Source organism: Podarcis liolepis (genome assembly GCF_965112155.1).
Source record: "Podarcis liolepis genome assembly, chromosome: 3".
NCBI classification, from domain to species: domain Eukaryota; kingdom Metazoa; phylum Chordata; class Lepidosauria; order Squamata; family Lacertidae; genus Podarcis; species Podarcis liolepis.
The window spans coordinates 92346308-92364757 of NC_139557.1; positions in this window are offsets into that span (position 1 = coordinate 92346308).

The window sequence follows — 18450 nt, forward strand, 5'->3', positions numbered from 1 at the left end:
TTTCCCTAACAATCAGGATGCATCCTTCCTGTGGTGGCATTCATCTGAGATCAAGTATTCCCTATAAGTTATTTTCTGCAAAATAAGTGCAGGTACCAAACGGATACAGTACATCCTTTTCTGGAATTTACTGGTTATTCCTTTAGGAGCCATTGCAGAAACCAACCATTCTCATACAGCTGTGTGGCAGGCAGAAATTCAACAGGTTAAGCCTTTTCTAGTTGGCATCTATCTGTCTCAAGAGACAATGGAGTGCGCTGCAAGGGGAGAAGTGAAACCAAAGTGACTTCCCCAGGGTGCAATCCTGGGCAGCATGTATGGAGGTCCTGGGCTGCCCAAAGAGTAAGACACCCATTCTTGGTCTCAATGATGTACTCCAAAGGAAAGCAGAGCAATATGTCTGGCACCAGCTTGGCTGCAGGAGTTGTTGGTGTACATCCGTCCTAGCGACTCCACTCTGGATTTGTGCAGAGTTTCCCAAAGATATCCCACAAGACAGCAGAAGTTTGGTATCAGATTTTCCTTCACCTGGATGGGCTATCTTCCCAGGTAGATGAGCCCCTCATTTCCCTCTACAGCATGTGCAGAAAACACCTTCTTGACTGGTGGACCCACTACTGGACTTGTCTGCTCAGGTGGAGACGAAAGGTGGGCAAACTACTTCAGAAGGAGCACAATGTGCTCCTCACCAGAGGTACTCCCCCTCCCCTAACACTCCACACACACCCCTTTTCTAGTACTGATATATTGTCAGGAGCTCAGTCTACTCTTGAGTAGGACCCTGGCAGAGACACATGCCCGAATGGCATGTTCTCTCCCTCCTGATCTATCGTTTGGGAGCTTCAAAAGCTTTCTTCTGCCCGAACATCACAGCGACTGATGCCAACAGACATCGGCACAATTAGGGATCCACAGAGTCTTCGCAGCTTGCGTAACAGACCTCAGCAACTCAGCATTTTGGCTAATCTACTTTATTTACATATAAGCACACACGGAGCACTGCAACATGGCTCCCTCTCTCTCTAGCATCAGATAGCAAAGAGAAAGAAGAAAGGACAATAGTCCCACTTCATGGAACACAGTAACACAAACATCCTGTCTCTGTCACTTCCCACTCTGTGGAGTCAAAACATACACCGTCATGTGATAGACAAAAGCCCCATGACTGCAATCATGGAGCAGGAATTCTAACATATATATGGCAAAGGTTTTTCCTGTTCACTTTCTGTCCGTCAGGCATTTTACTATGTGTATGGCCTTCCACTTGCAAAAGGGGATACAAATTTGCATGTGACGAAAAGCATATGCAAATTTTATGCAAATCTGTGCCCTTTTTTGTGACTGAGTTGTGGGAGGGGGGTGAAACTGGATTCAGAATTTACTCCCTACAATTTTAGCTAAATTGTGTCCTCCACAGAAAAGTGAGCTATGGCAAAAGGCCAGGGGGCTGGTCATTTGAGCACTGTAAATGGGGAACTGCTGAGTTTAAATGTGTCATCAGAGGGGACTTATGACTGCCTCCTGCAGTTACAGGTGCCTCATACTAATCCTTTAGAATTGCTAACTGGAGGCTGCTGCTCCTCAGAATCTATTCTACAGTACCACTGTAAATGGTTCCTTAAGAAAACCAGCAGGCATTTGCCATCCCTGGTATTCATTCATTCACAGCAGGCATGTCTCTATAACCTGTGATCTAGCAGCTGACCCAATAGAAACTTAAATGCTTAGCATACTGCTAGGGAACGAAAGGTAGCTTCTCTCCCCCCCCCCATTATGCTTTTTCCATTGTTCTTCCTGCACCTGATCCTGCGTTTGCTACAATATCCTGTTCTCCTGTGGCACCATTTTTATTTATTCATTTAAAGCATTATTTATAGCTCAGTCGCTAGAGCATGAGGCACATAATCTCAGGTTCAAACCCTGCATTGGCCAAAAGATTCCTACATTTCAGGGGTTGGGCTTGATGACCCTCAAGGTCTCCTACAGTCCTATGATTCTCTGATTCTACCCTGATCTTCAGCAGAAAAGTCCCTCAGCTCCCTCCCCTTAACTGGTTGATGTAAGATTCTTTCTCCTTTTGGCTTTGCTTCTTTCAATATCATCACCAGGGCTTTCGACCCTTTGAAATGGATATAATTTTTAATCACTCATCTCTGTGCCCACCACCCACAGTGCTGGTAGGCATCTGATCACAGGCAGTACATCCAGCTTCCATTATAAGGGCCAAACTAAATCCTGTCTGTTTTTCCACTGAACCCCATCTGCTTTCATTCAGAAGATTAAAGGATGAAAGTGGCCAGCGATTCTCAGTTCTTGCAAAATGGATTCCCTCCCCGACTCCAGCCTGCCTTCGGAACATCGTTTTATGAGGCCTCAGAACTTTCACAAAACCAGAGTATCTGTATCAGAAGAAAGCAGTCTGTGGGGATGCTGTGTCCAGTTTTGATCACCACGTTTTAAGAACAATATAGATAAACTGAAAGAATTCAGACGGAAGGCCCAAAGATAATGACAGGTTTTGAAACTCCTAGGGTGTACACATGAAAGGAAATCCTAGAATTAGGAAGTGTGCACAGCAGAGAGAAAATATGATGCAGACAAGGACATGACAGCAGTTTTCAAATATCTAAAACAGCACAAGTGATGCCATCCAGATGTTTTGGACTTTAAAATCGAAAGCATCTAGCAGACACAAGGTTGGCAAAGCAGTTGACCTAAAAGATGCTATGGAAGATAGGCAGGCATGTTTTAGAGCCTAAAAGAATGAGGGAAATTGTCAAGCAGATTTGTATTATAACACTGCCGAGTGCATTTTCTCACCACTCTATCACAAAATGTTTGATCTTTTGGGAGCAGGTCCACTGCTGGTTTGACCTCCCAATCAACTGAAATTTCACAATTGGGATGTACCAGCATGTGGCTCAACCCCACCCCCAAAATAGCAACAGGCTAGAAGTATAAGTAAGTCAGCTTGTGAGCAATACTTGTAATGCAGACTAAGTGGTACCTCTGGGTAATCCAAGGTAGCTTGTGATCCCTTTAGCAGACGTGGTGGTGCAGGAGATATGTGCTAGAGCAGGGGTCAGCAAACTTTTTCAGCAGGGGGCCGGTCCACTGTCCCTCAGACCTTGTGGGGGGCCTGGACTATATAATAATTTTGAAAAAGAAAATGAACGAATTCCTATGCCCCACAAATAACCGAGAGATGCATCTTAAATAAAAGGACACATTCTACTCACGCTGATTCCCGGACCATCCATGGGCCAGATTTAGAAGGTGATTGGGCTGGATCCAGCCCCCGGGCCTTAGTTTGCCTACCCATGTGCTAGAGCCTAGTCCCTGGAAGTCTGCTTTGAAACCCCCGGGATCTCAGAAGATCTACAAAGCCAAGCCATAACCGACAATCGCAAGCCACCCAGAGCTAAAACAAATTTTTCTCTGGACCCTAAGTTGGCAATCAATCGGACCTCCAACTTGAGCAAAGCCCATCCTTTAAGTCTACCTATCGGCCTTTAAAAGGAAAAAAAGAAAACCCTTTCACAAACAAACATTCTGGTTTTATCTGTAGCAATCCTCAATATGTGTGCCTTTATACAACGATGCACAAGCATATTCTGCGTAGTGATTCCAAAACTACACCAGAAAGGAAATGGAGTGATATAGACACCTTGAGAGGATTCACCTAGCACAATTTTTTAAAAGCCCTTTTTTGTTGTTATTTGTTTGCTTTTCATTGCTTTTTCTCAAATTGATTTCAAGGCCCTTAGCAAGGAATATTTATTAAAAACAAAGCCAAGGTCATCCCAACAGACCTTCTTTCCCACCCTTTGGAGAAATATTGCAAAATGGGAGCCACATCTTATACCTGTCACATTTACTGTGCCCAGAACAGAACAAAATGTTCAGATCTGGCAAAGAACTTCTTATTTACTAAAGATGCTTAATAAGAGAGAACAAGAGATTACTAGTGCCTAACAAGACAGCCCCATACTAGTCATTTGCTTTCTCTGCAAGTGTGGCTTTAGAAGGCACTGTCATTTTAAGCGAACGTTTTCTCCTCTTTATGCAGAGAACAGTGTGTGTGTTCACAGGTCACATTAAACTGATCAACATACCTGTCCACACAAATAGTTAAGCTGTGTACTGATATAGTTATTCACAGGTCTCATGCAATGTGCGTAGCGTATACTTGTGTACGCATCCATTTGAACTGTGCAGATCAACAAGTGAAGAAGAAGAGTTTGGATTTGATATCCCGCTTTATCACTACCCGAAGGAGTCTCAAAGCGGCTAACATTCTCCTTTCCCTTCCTCCCCCACAACAAACACTCTGTGAGGTGAGTGGGGCTGAGAGACTTCAGAGAAGTGTGACTGGCCCAAGGTCACCCAGCAGCTGTATGTGGAGGAGCGGAGACGTAAACCTGGTTCACCAGATTACGAGTCTACCGCTCTTAACCACTACACCACACGTTGCACCTGTGCAGCTACAGATTGTGACTGTGTTCAGTCTAACATGTGAGCAATCCTCATAAAAGATTGCTCTGTAAAATGTGACATTTTTCTTCTCCCATCCTTTCCTGCCACCTCTTATTTCTGCAGGGAAAATGCCCTATGGATTACGTCCCTGCAAAAATTGCAGTATACAGGGGAAGCTCAAGATCAGCTATTATGAATGTTTCGTCTGTGCAAGGAGCTCAGCTTGCCAAATGGAATTATCCCCCCCTCTCCTCCCTCTGTTCTCCTGACCTCCCACCCACCAGAGCCAATTTTGTGGGGGGCACAGTGGGAAAAAGCAGTGGGGAATCCCTGTTGTACAAGTGGAAGTTCTTGTGCAGGGCTTCCTCTAATGGGGGTCCTTAAATCCCTAGATGTTTTAGCAACAGACCGGGCAAAACTGGGAGTTCATGCCATAATTCCACACAACTCAGACATCTTTTTATTCACGTCTCAAAGAAGAGCCACATGTTATCAGAAAAATGTTTTCAGAGGAAGGCCCACAAGAAGCTCAGTTATTCCACTGCCTCCGACAGTGGAGGTAGAAGAAGAAGAAGAGTTTGGATTTGATATCCCGCCTTTCACTCCCTTTAAGGAGTCTCAAAGCAGCTAACATTCTCCTTTCCCTTCCTCCCCCACAACAAACACTCTGTGAGGTGAGTGAGGCTGAGAGACTTCAGAGAAGTGTGACTGGCTCAAGGTCGCCCAGCAGCTGCATGTGGAGGAGCGGAGACGCAAACCCAGTTCACCAGATTACGAGACTACCGCTCTTAACCACCACACCACACTGGCTCGAACACACTGGTAGAACTTAACATCAAGGTTCATAGCCATTGATAGCTCCGTGAATTTGTCTAACCCTTTTATAGCCATCCTAGTGGGTTGCTGTCTCTCCATCTTGTGGGACCACTTCCATGGCCTAATGTATGTTAAAGTCTGTCAGTGAAAAGTAGGCCATAGACTCAAAATTCCTGCGGTCTCTGACCCATTGCATGCTTGATAATGATGCCTCTGCTTTGCACAGTCTGGCTGCCCGCCCATGCAACTTGGCAGAGGAACTTGGATAAGGATTAATTAATCCAGTCACTGATGAGCAAAGATGAAATCTTGACCAATTAACATTTTGATATAACAGTGACACTGATGCACAAGGATGTTGCAGAAGTATTACTGGACATAGGAAGGAGAGTATTTTGGCTTCTTTGCTTCTGCCATTTAAATCTCCTGCTTATAGTGGGAGGCTTTTGGCATTATGCTGAAATGTCAGTGGGGAATACATACCCTTTGGCTTCAGCAGATACTCCTGTTTCTATTTCTTTTCTTTTGATTCAACTTATCCCAAGATCCAGGATCAATCAGAGACAATGTAAGCATTATCATTTAAAAGCACATTCGAAAAACATTCTTTCCCTCAAAGAATTCTGGGCACTGTAGTTTGTTAAGGATTGCTGTGATCTGTAACTCTGTGAAGGGTAAACTACATTACCCAGAATTCTTTGCAGAGGAAAATGTGCTTGGGATGTGTTTTAAAGGTGTAGTGTGTACACAGCTTCAGTAACATAGATGTTGTAGACCAAAGGCAGGCAGACTGCATGTCAAAGTTCCCAGGTTCAATTCCCAGCCTCTCCAGGTAGTATTGTAATTTTCAGCTTACCCAGAAGCGGGTTTAGGACAGCACACCTGGTCCGGCTGCACTGGGCACCAAGCCTAGGGGGCACTGCAGGGCATCACAACTATGACATAGAGAACTGAGCATAACAGAAGGAGAGAGGCAGGAGGCACCAAATTTTGGGCTTGTGCAGAGTGCCGCTGAAATTTGAAAGACCAAAGTCCGCCCCTGGATTACCCCTCCATGCATTCAGTGCATGAGGGGGGCTTGCAGTACCTCTCCCCCACCACCAATGCGCCTCTCTGTCTGGCATGTATGAGAAGAGGCTCTATGCATGCAGATGAAGTATGGGCACAGGATTCCTCCACAGGAGAAAAGAATCCTAGCTTGACTAGAATCCTGACCTTCTCGTGTGATGGAGCTCTCTGCACCTGTACCCAACACAAGATCAGGTGACTGTCAGGACGAGTCATAGCAAAACTATGCATATGAACGAACAGAAACCTTTGGAAATAACAGCCATGGGCACTTTAGACTTGGACCAGACTCCTTCACTTTACTGCACAGTTTCTAGGTGAGATGAACTTTAATACTACTATTCAGCCATAAGGCAGAAGGAATTTTTGATAAATACATAGGAACACGGTTACATAAGGCTCTGTTCCTTTGTTCTTAGATTACTGCCTATTAGCCTTTATCGCAGAGTCTTGGAAATACCAGCTTTCAACAAAAGGAAATGTCACTGCTTTAGTTAATAGACTTTTTCCGGTAAAAGGCTCTAATTGACTATCGTCACTCAAATCCAGCTCCCACTGCACCCCCCCCCTTTAAGGGAATATTTAATGTCAGGCTCAGAATTTCCTACATCTACTCATAAAGGAATTCTTGACTCATACAAACACCAGCTGGGGAAAAACCCAGATGCCCCAAGGATTTTCTTGAAGCACAGCAAACTAATTCCAAAGGCAATTTTCAGCTTATTCAGGTGTTGGGTTTTCTGGGCTAAATCGACACATAAGGGGAGAGGTTGGAACTTTTTCAGCCCGAGGGCCACATTTCCTTCTGGGTAACATTCCGAGGGCCACATGCCAGTGGTGGGCAGAGCAACTAGTTTCTACACATTTTCACACACCACTCTCTGTCCTCCATCCATCCAGAGAAGCAAGAAGCATGATCAGCATTCATGGACTCTTTCCAGCCAGGGAAAAAGCATTTGTTTATTTAAGAGCTTATTTATTTCAAAGCACTGATATACTGTTTAAGGAGGAATTCAACTACGAGGTCCCATCAGTGGAAGTCCCTGTGCAACAGGGTTCCCCCCTCCCTCTGTGTGCTGCCTTCACCCCCAAAATTGACTTGGAGGGGTTGGGAGATTCCCTGGAACAATGCACAGGGGAAAGAGAGGAGGGATCATCCTGTCTGGCAAGATATTTCAAAAACCTCTAAGCAAGGAGACAGCTTGTGTGACAGCTTCAAGATGGCGGACTAACCCGTTCCAGTAAAAGATATGAGGCTGCTGGATGTAAAAGTGGGGCAGTTGCCAAACTGGTTAGCAACTCGAGATTACACCCCAGCTGGATTTGTTATGGGTGTCTGAGGAGGCTATGACAGATTTCTCAAAAGGTACATTGATGTGAAGAAAGCAGGTATTGGTGGCATGGCCATGATGCTAACTGCCTATGTGGTTTTCAGCTACATCTGGAGCTTTGACCATATAAAGCATGATCGCTGGAGGAACTATCACTGAAGCTTGATGTACCAGAAGAATACAAGCTGCCATACTGCGACTCTTGGTGAGTTTGCTTCAACTGAATGCAGATTGGCTTTTACCTTCTAGACTCAACAGTGTATTCTGTGACCAATAATAAAATATTTACTTTCAAAAAGAAAAAAGAAAAAAAAACTCTAAGCAATGAAAAACATTCAGAGTGCAAAGCAGGGCCAATGAAGCGTATGGCCTGGGGCGATTCCTGAGGGCCAATTCTGGAGGGTTGAACTTGGCTCTTGGGCCTGAGGGTCCCCACATTTGTGCAAGGGGGAAGAGTGGGAATGCTTCAGTCACTGGGCTCCATTGAAAATGGCTTCTTCATGCGGACCAAGAAGTGACCTCTCCGGACAACAGAACTGTCCGTTTGCATTTCTTAGTATAGAAAGTACTGTATTGATCTGATGTGTAGAGATCTTTCCTATTCTGATTAATTCAAGAATGTTCTAGAATAAGGTTACCAGATTTTTTAAATGAATCCGGGGATACTTTTTTTTAAAAAAGAGGGGGTGAAAGTTATTTTAAAAAATATTAAGAAGTAATATCTTCTCCTCTGTCACGTGACCTTCCTCTGGGTTCTGGCCTGCTCTCTCGGAGTGCTAGCCACTGTGGAGGTAGGCTCAGTTTGGGCCTGGGCTCGGCCACCTGTCCTTGCCCTCCCAGTGCTCTCTTACCTCTCCTCCTCAGCGGCGGTGGCAGCAGCATGGCAAGGCCAGGGCTTCTTTCTTTTTTCTCCTTCTTTCTCTGTCCTCCTTCTCCTCTCCCCTTTCCTTTTGTGTTGGCTCCGGGGTTTTCCTGGCCCCGGAGCACCGCTGGGCAGTCTGCCAGGTGGCCGGGTGTTCTCGCTCCCGGCTTGATTTGGGTCATGGGGGAGTCAGTGGCTCCCCCAGTTGACGTGCTGGCCATCCCTGGTTCTCCTTCAGTAGTGGCGGTGACAGCAGCAGTCTCAGCAGCCTGGAGCCAGCCTGGTAGCTTCAGGAGCTGCTCGCTGCCGTGGCGCCCACCATGTTACCTCACTGGAAGTCCCCATATGATGTGTCTTGTGCCGTTGAACCAATCACGCAACATTCATTCCCTACTAATAAATCTACAACACTTAAAATATAAATCCAGGGACATTAAATGAAATCCGGAGACATTCCGGGGATGGATTTGTCAGGGGGCAGATTTGTAAATCTGGGGACTGTCCCCGGGAACAGGGACATCTGGTAAACATAATCTAGAAGTTTTCTTTCCCTTTTGAAAGAAACAGGCAGAAGGTTCTTGTTTGGGTTATTGCTTCTGAGAAGCTGAGTACAGCTGGTTTAAACTGGTTCTGTTATCTTTCTGCCAAGGTCATACTGTCTATAATAGTAAGACTCGAAGGAGCCTGGCTTTCACTCACTTTCTCCTTCTGTCTCTTTGTTCTGCTGTTCTGTTCTGTATGCTTAGTGTTAAGTTTAAGTCTTATAATAAGCATAACTGTCAACTTTTCCCTTTTCTTGTGAGGAATCCTATTCGGAATAAGGGAATTTTCCCTTTTAAAAAGGGAAACGTTGACAGCTATGATTATAAGTAATTGTAAATTTTATTGTAAGTACTGCAACTGGATTTTTTTATTAACTGTGCCAGTCCTTAATGTATTTGATCTGTGACCATTATGCCCATTTGCCTTCAAAAAGCTCTGCTGGATGAAGTACAGTTGCCTCTGGTCTATTTTTTGGGAACTCTGCAATGTGTTTAAGTCATCCTCCTCCATGCACAACAGAAACAACTCTTCTTTTCTTATCTCTGTGGCTGCAAACTCCCTGCACTCTTCCGTCACTGGGCTCCATTGAAATGGCTTCTCAAGAAATGGGTGCAGCTGGTGCACAAGCTTTAACTATGCAAATGCACTCCTGACCACCAAGGAAGACCTGGGCATCCAATACTCAGGGCTGAGTCCAGGACCATGCCCAAACTGTGAACTTGTATCTTCGGGGGGAGTGTTACCCCATCCAGCACAGGCTGAATTACTATTCCCTGTTCTGCCTTCCAACTGACCAAGAGCACCTATGTCTAGATTAAGTTTCAGTTTGTTCACCCTCACTGAAGAAGAAGAAGAAGACGAAGAAGAAGAGGAGGAGGAGGAGGAGGAGGAGGAGGAGGAGTTTGGATTTGATATCCTCTTTATCACTACCCTAAGGAGTCTCAAAGCGGCTAAGAATCTCCTTTTCCTTCCTCCCCCAAAACAAACACTCTGTGAGGTGAGTGAGGCTGAGAGACTTCAGAGAGAAGTGTGACTAGCCCAAGGTCACCCAGCAGCTGCATGTGGAGGAGCGGGGACGCGAACCTGGTTCACCAGATTACAAGTCCATCGCTCTTAACCACTACACCACACTGGCTCCCAGCTGAACTGAGACAGCTTCCTCAGATTTAGGTGGAAAGGAGAACTAGAGCTGGGTGCCATCAACATACTGATAACTCTGAACCCTGAAACTCTGGAATACTTCTTCCAGTGGTTTCATGTAAATGTTACATAGCCTGGGTGACAGAACAAAACCCTGAGGGACCCCCACAGGCCAATGGCCATGGCATCAAACAGGAGCCCCCTAGACCATCTTCTGGGCTTGCCCCTCTAGGAAGGAATAGAACCACTGCAAAACAGCAATAGAATCTAGTCAGTCTGGTGGAGCCTTTGCTGGGCCTGGAAGAGCATAAAAATAGGATGAGCCATCCTTTCTTCCTCCTCTCCTTCATGGCATCTTCTCCTACCATATGCTCCCACTCGCTTGCACTTCGACTGCCATCAAACCGTTCCAAGATTCTGCACAAACACCGGGCTCAGATGAAAAGCATGCAAATGAAGTAAGAGTATTCAAAATAAGCAGATTTCAATCCATTTTAATGACTTGTGTAATTAAATGTGAGCTTCCATGGCTCCCTCTGTTCAGAATTAGAAAGTCTTGTCCAGAGGCAAATTTCGCACAGCTCAGGGCTACTGTTTTCTATGCAAAGGTTCTGAAGGTATCCCTTGCTGGTTTCCCAGGGCTGCTAGGAATTCCAGCTATATCGACAGAGGGGATAATTAAAAAGACATCTCAAGTCTCCAAAGGATTGTTGTCAGAATCCTGCCCAACACGGACCCTCCGGAGGCCTCCTCTGAGGAAGAAGTGTGAGAGAACTTCAACTGAGGACCTGGAAGAACCTGCAATAATCCCAAGAGCAGCCTAAAGTCATTTTGGCCTCCTCATAACCCTGTCAACCATATCCTGATCTCTGCCTTGAACCCAAATCCTCCCTCTTTGTCACCTGGGACTCAAGAGCAAAGGTGCTTGCAGACCTGGCAAGAAGGGGCAGGAGAATCCATCCATTTTGGTGAGGAAACCACTATTCCCATGCCGGAGCTACGATTCCCAGATCATTAAACCACTCAGACAATTGTAGCTCTGTGAGCGGAATGGAGATCTCCTAAAAACTTTCAGAACCCTTAACAAACTACTGTTCCCAGGGTTGTTTGGGGGAAGCCAGGATTGTTTAAAGCAATATGATATGGTTTTAAATGTATAGTGCAGATAGGGCCTTAGTGGCGGATGTCAACATCAAAAGTTGACTTCCACACATGAAACTGCCACATTGCATCTACATTTTCAGACAGGACCAGCCCTTCCATTAGGCAAAGTGAGGCAAATGCCACAGGTGGATTGTTCTCCTCTCAAGCCAAACACTTGCCTCAGTTAGCTGGTCTCTTAGCTCCTCCCACCTGCCAAAGCTCACCTCCTCCCCCCTCACTTGAAGAATAACCTGTAAGGGGGAAAGTCCTTCCCTCAGAGTGGGACACTCTGATTAGGGCAGTTGTGACAGCATCCGTGCTGCTGTCATGATCTGCTGTGGGGGGGTTTAAAGTTGTAGTAACTTCAAACTTTTTTCTTAAAAAAACCCATTTTTTAGGGAGAAAAGAGGAGGGAGATGCAGAGGAAGGAGGATGGCAACAGCTCTGCAGCAATGGCTCAATCTCTTAACACGGGTTTTGTTTTCAGGGGTTCAGTAAAATGAGACTAGAAAGCTTGCGTACACCTGCAGAGGCCTAGGCCAGTGTTTCCCAACCGGTGTTCCGCGGCACACTAGTGTGCCGCGAGACGTTGCCTGGTGTGCCGTGGGAGGGAGGCGGGCGAGTCGGGCGGCGAGGAGAGGCCGCCCAGCACGGGGCTCTCGCCGTCTGCCTGCCTGGCTGCCTGCGTGGCACTGACGTCACGGGGCTGTAACGTGCCCCACATAGGCACACGCGGGGCGGCGAGCTCCCTCCCTCCCACATCCCATCGCCGCTCGCTTCGGCTGGCCTACTGGGCTGTCGCAGGCGGAAGGCCTGCGCATGCATGAGGTTTTCGCGCCTTCGGGATTGCCTTCACGCCTTCCTCCTCCCGGGTCCTTGAGAGCGCGGGAAGCGGCAGCGCGAGACCGGCGTTGAGCCTGGTAGGTATTGCGCTTGCCAAGGCAATCATTTGGGAAATGAAAACTTGCAAAGCAAGCAACCAGTTCAATCTGAAGTACGTGTATGCTTAATATCCTGTATCTGAAACCTGTTCTGCCCCCTCCCCCACACTTGGTGCCATTTTCATCTACACATGCAGCAGAGTAAGTTGACCCAGAATAGTACCAATTCAGATGGCAGATGGGAGAATGACAGTGCTGAATGCTTTCCCATGTAGAACAGTCCCTGCAAATAAAAACCTAGCATATTTGGAAGAGGGATGCTAGCCTAACCATTACCTTCTATGCTGTTACTATTTTTTTATTTTTTTTTACATAAGTAAAAAGTGACCTTTCCCCATCTGGCATGGTGGTGTGCCTCGAGATTTTTTTCATGAAACAAGTGTGCCTTTGCCCAAAAAAGGTTGGGAAACACTGGCCTAGGCTATGGTGTGATAAGGGGGTTGGCTCATTTCCCCTGTCTTTTGAAGCCAAGCTGGTAGAGCTATAGTCAATTAACAGGGAAGCAGGGTGTGAGGAGCATAACCTTGATTTAAAGGGATACTTGCCTAGAAAATCCCCATATAAATTTTGGCAGAAAAACAAACACGCCTCCAACAAACAGAAAATCACAAACATTCATCTTACCTATGCAATAATCAATATAGTTTCTAGTCACCTTTTTATTCTAATCCCGCATTTGCAGTGTTGATTTAAAGTGTTTTTCTGTCAGTTCCTCCACAGCTCTCACAGGATACCTGGCATGAGCTGGTTCATTTTTCATAGCTATAACATTCTCACCCTGCAGGAATTGGGTCTGTAAAGGAAAGGAGGTGCCTATCTGAAACAGGATTTCATATGGAGAATGAATAGTGCCTAGGGTGAGTTGCCATTTCATGTAGCAAGAGGGGAGCTTAAAATGGTACTTGGTAGACAACGATGGTTAACTATTGGAAGATAGGAGAGATGTTAGGAAAAAGATGGCGTAGTTGTTGGGAGATTACCCCTGGAAAGCAGGTCTAAGATTTAGAAGATCTAGAACAGTGCTCTTCAACCCTGGGCCTCAAATATTGTTGGACTACAATTCCCATCTTCCCTGGTTGTTGACTGTGTTGTTGGTCATGTTGGCTTAGGCTGATGGGAGTTGGTGACCATCTAAAGGGCCACTCTGGTTTTCACCCCTGGTCTAGAATCTATGGGAAATTACCAAATATTTAAAAACAATCCACAGGGCTAAGGCCCTGATCCAACTGCTGTTCCATGTAACGACTAATAGACTTCGGATGTAAATGAGCATGCCTGTACACATCAAAAGACACATCTGTCCCCATGGTTGAAGATGTAGTAGCTGAAATATTATTATTTTTTGCATTCTCCCACTCAGTCCTGCAAGGGAGCCTGTGCTGTTTAGTTCAGAGTTGTAGTGGCAACAACTGCAGGCTTTGCCATGCAAGGAGCTGACGCAAGCTGGGTTTGAAAGAAAGTCCCAACATCCATTTGCATTTTTCTTCTGTTAGAGGACCTTTACATAGAAGCCTCTGGAAGAACAGCTTCAGGAGCACAGCAGCAACATGTCTAGCGCTTTCAATCCGGTAGGAGACAACCGTGATCCCCATGCTTATTACTAATCCAAAGGGAATGGAAGATCCACAGAGGTGACACAATCAACTGCGGTGCAAAACCCAAGTGCATCTCTTCCCCTTCCTTCCTGTTTCGTTCTGCCATCGCGGGGGAAGCAGCCGTCTGGAAGTGCTCTTACAGTCCTTTAAAATATCATATCACATCTAAAGCTCCTGAAAGCAATCCAAGTCAGCCAGATGATCCAATTAAAATCTAACCACACAATCAAAGCAATGTATGAAAAGAAAAAGTCATTTCCACTTCCACTTCCTCTCTCTCTCTAGCTACCAACGTTGCATCAACAGGCCAACTCTTTTTAAAAACTGGATAGAGCTCCATGGCCATTAGGTTAACAGCTCTGTTGGTTAGAACCTACACTTCAGAAATTTAACAGATCGTGTGTATAGTGCTACATACAGTGCTTTTTTCTATAAAAAACATGTTTAGGGGTAGTCTCATTTTCCTACTCATATTGAAATACTGCCCCTCAATGTGGCCAAACTTACATTAACAAAATGTTTAAGGGTATGAGTACCCCTGCGTCCCCTCAGAAAGAAAGAAAAAGCACTGGCTACACATACAAACTTTTTGTCTGGTGAAGTCCTTAGATTTGAGCATCATTTGTTGAGAGCACTTCATTTTTAGGAGTGAGATTCTGTTCCAAGTATTGTTCATATGCAACAGGGAGAACGGTGAAGAGGTCCCAGTGAAGCCAGAAGAGTCCTCTTGAGCAGAACTTCTATTTAAAGCAAGGAATTGCTGGGACTGACGTCTGCACAGAAATCTGGAAGAACATAACGAAAGCCCTGATGGATCCAGCCTATCTAGCCCAGCATCCTGTTCTCACAGTGACCACCCAGATGCTCCCACATGAAGCCCCTAAGCAGGATCTGAGGGCAACAGCAGCTTCATTGCAATATCCTAGCATCCATAATACTAAGTTCTAGTATTGTGAGTTTATGAGATGATTGTGGACGGGGGGGCAATTCTTGGGGGCCAAGCCCTCCCCACCCCCAATATGCTAAGGTAAAGGTAAAGGGACCCCTGACCATTGGGTCCAGTCATGGCCGACTCTGGGGTTGCAGCGCTCATCTTGCTTTATTGGCCGAGGGAGCCGGCGTACAGCTTCCGGGTCATGTGGCCAGCATGACTAACCCGCTTCTGGCAAACCAGAGCAGGGCACGGAAATGCCGTTTACCTTCCCGCCGGAGCGGTACCTAGTTATCTACTTGCACTTTGATGTGCTTTCGAATTGCTAGGTGGGCAGGAGCAGGGACCGAGCAACGGGAGCTCACCCCATCACGGGGATTCGAACCGCCGACCTTCTGATCAGCAAGTCCTAGGCTCTGTGGTTTAACCCACAGCGCCACCCGGACTAAGCTAGAGAGGCCTTAATCTGATCCCACTTTTCTCATGCTCTTCTGGCCTGAAAGTCATTTCTCTCAACCTTGACCGTTAGTTGGCGATTGTTACTGAATAATAAGCACCGCACAGTGATTGTGCTGTACAGGACAAAATCAAATGCACATTCCATGGTGCATTATCAGTGTGTGAGTGTGGAGGGGAATCTACCCTGGGAAGAAGGGACATTTTGCATCAATCAGTCCTTCCCCCTCACACATCCACCCACCTACTGCAGGCTTCCTTCAAAACAATGAGCTGCACCGCAAGCGACATCGTCTTTAATCAGCCTCTTCCCCTCTGGAATCCTTTTATAAATATTGCTAATAGCTCAGCACATTGTACAAATGTACAGCATGTTCTGCCTCTGCTGTCCTTTGAGAGTCATGGAAAGATGACTTCAGTGAAATATTGTTGCTCAGATGCTTTGGCAGATCTCTACCATGGGCCTACGCTTGCCTTTTCCACCTGCCCTGCCTCCATCTCACCCCAGAAGACCTGCCCACATTTACTGTGATGGCCTTGAGGTAGAGATCTGGAGGAGGAAAAAGGCATCTCAGGACAAGATGGAGCAGGCAGGTGATGGGACAGGTTATGAATGACCATGCAATGTAGAGAAAGAATCATTAGAGTGGGAAGAGAGGCTGAAGGCCACACCATCAGTTTATCATTGGGTGGGGGGTTGTTTGTTGTATTTCTGAGTCGCCCCATGCCTATCGTCATAAAAAGCAGGTTCTACTGTTATGAGAGGGAGGAAGAACCACAGCTCTGTCCAGTTTCTCAAAATCACACATTTTATAAACTTCTTTCGTGTCCCAATTTACACACCTTTTATTCCAAACTAAAACATTGTGCATTTTCCAAGGGGGGGAAAGCTCCAGTCCCTGCATCATTTTGGTAGCTCTTTTATGCATCTCCCAGCTCTAACGTTATCCTTTTTGAGATGCAGAGACCAGAGTTGTGTACAGTATACCAACTGTGGCCAGACCATAGATATGTATAAAATCGTTATGACATTGGCCGTATTATTTTCAATCTCTTCCCCCAACACAGACCTTGTCCTTTTTGCAGCTGTGACACCCTGAGTTAACATTTTTATTGAGCTATCTGTCATGACCTCAAACTTTCTTTCCTGATCAGCCATCGCCAGTTGAGACCCCATTGGTGTAAATGTGAAGCTGGTCAAAAAGGGAGGCTTTATTTGTTCAAAAATAAATCCCAGTCCTTAAATGTTTGCACTAGAGCAAGGCTCAGAGCTCTTGACTACAGCAAGGACAAGGCAAGAAATAAATGCCATGAAGAACAATGCACATGCGTAGATGTCAAGGAAAGAGAAACATAATAAAGCCCTTTCAGATTCTGCTGACATACAGTAGCTACAGAGGACGGCTGTGTATTCAACTGTAATTTTATGGCACGTTCAAAGTACATTTCAAAGAATTCTGGACACTGTAGTTGACCACTCACATAGTTACAATTCACATCAACCCTTAACAAATGACAGTGCCCAGAACTCAGGTGGAGGGCAGAAGATGCTTTGAATGCGCTTTAAAGTTATAGCATGTATGAAGCCCAAGCGAAACAGGAAAAAATAGTCCTGAAATGAATGGGAGGAGCTTTGAAACATGCCAGACCTTATCAGTATTCCAAAAACAAGGTCAACGCGAAGGAAGAATAGCCTACTTGCTATTCAAAAGGAATCCTTCTATTGAACAAGAGACACATTCACATTAGCGTCGTCGACTGCAATGATCCGCTCCAAGGAGGAAGAGGACAAATTACATATCATCAATGAAATAAGGACTTATAGATCCCTTCCCGCATACCCCTTGTTTGGAAAATTAACCTGTTCAAATACTAGAGGGTGAAAGGTTATCACCGATCTGTCCTTCCACTAATGCAATGGGGGGGGGGCAGGGAGCAGAATCTCAGGTCTGGGGATTCAAATGCAGACTCTTCCAGTGCCACACACCCTCCTTCCCCTACCTCCCCAGCCACACCACTCCTGGGGTAACTTCCTGTGTTCCTTATCCAGAGTAACCAGCTGGGGGGCAAGGGATAAATGCCTAGGGAACTGTGGGTCAAAACTTTGTTTTTTTAAGTTTGAGAGTTATGTGGAGTTTTGCTTTTGATGTGTTTATATTGCTTTGGATTTCATGGGTTTATATGTTATTTTGCATTTAAATTGTTTTCATGCTTATCTATTGCAAGCTGCCCAGAGAACATTGTGTTACGGGAGCAGGAACATGTCCTGGTCAGGTTTGATGAGGCCCTAAGCTACTGAAGGTAATGGGGCCCTTTATATGTCCAGATGTCCTTTGTCAACAACAAGTTGTCTCTGTTTTTGTGTTGAATATATGCTATATGGTTAATTTATAGAACTAATAGGTATCTAAAGCCATTTGCACATGTTGCCACACAACCAGTCCATGCAGAATGTAGGCACTCTATATATAGAAATGACCAAACCAGTGATATTTTAGGGAGCAGGCTAGCAGGTGGGGCCAATTACTTACATCATAGAAGCCTACACAACACAAAACACTGTTGCTGTATGTAGGTTTTATTTCATTTGTTTTTTTATCTTATATTTTGGAAATGTACATCCAGGTTTTTTTCCTTTAATTTTTTGGGGGGCCCCCAAGAGCGTGGGGCCCTGAGCTATAGTTTGTTTAGCTTATATGAAATCCAGCACTGGTCCTGGTTTTCAGGTGTAAAAATGGCGTCAGGGGGAATTTTGCCGAATTGGCAAAATGAAAACCCAGGTGTATGGCAACACGATGGAAACAGCTCAAAAAGCTTAAAATCATTAAGTTTCCTTTAAAAAGCTCAACAACTTTGCAGGTGTCAGGAATTTTGCAACCCTAGGAGCAGCATTCAAAGGCCATAAATCAAACCCCAAACAATGGCTGGCCATCTGAGGCCTTGTGTTCCATATCCCACTTTTAGTACATTACTGTGTATATTTCTTTCTTCCCCCTTCTGCTCAGGAGCTTGGCCTCAGGGTGACACCTGGGGCTCCCAGTTTTACCCTCACAATAACCCTGTTATTGTGGCAATAACAATAACAGTTTATGGGCTAAGTACAGATTTGAACCCGTATTGCCCCAATCTAAGTCCAACATTTGATCCT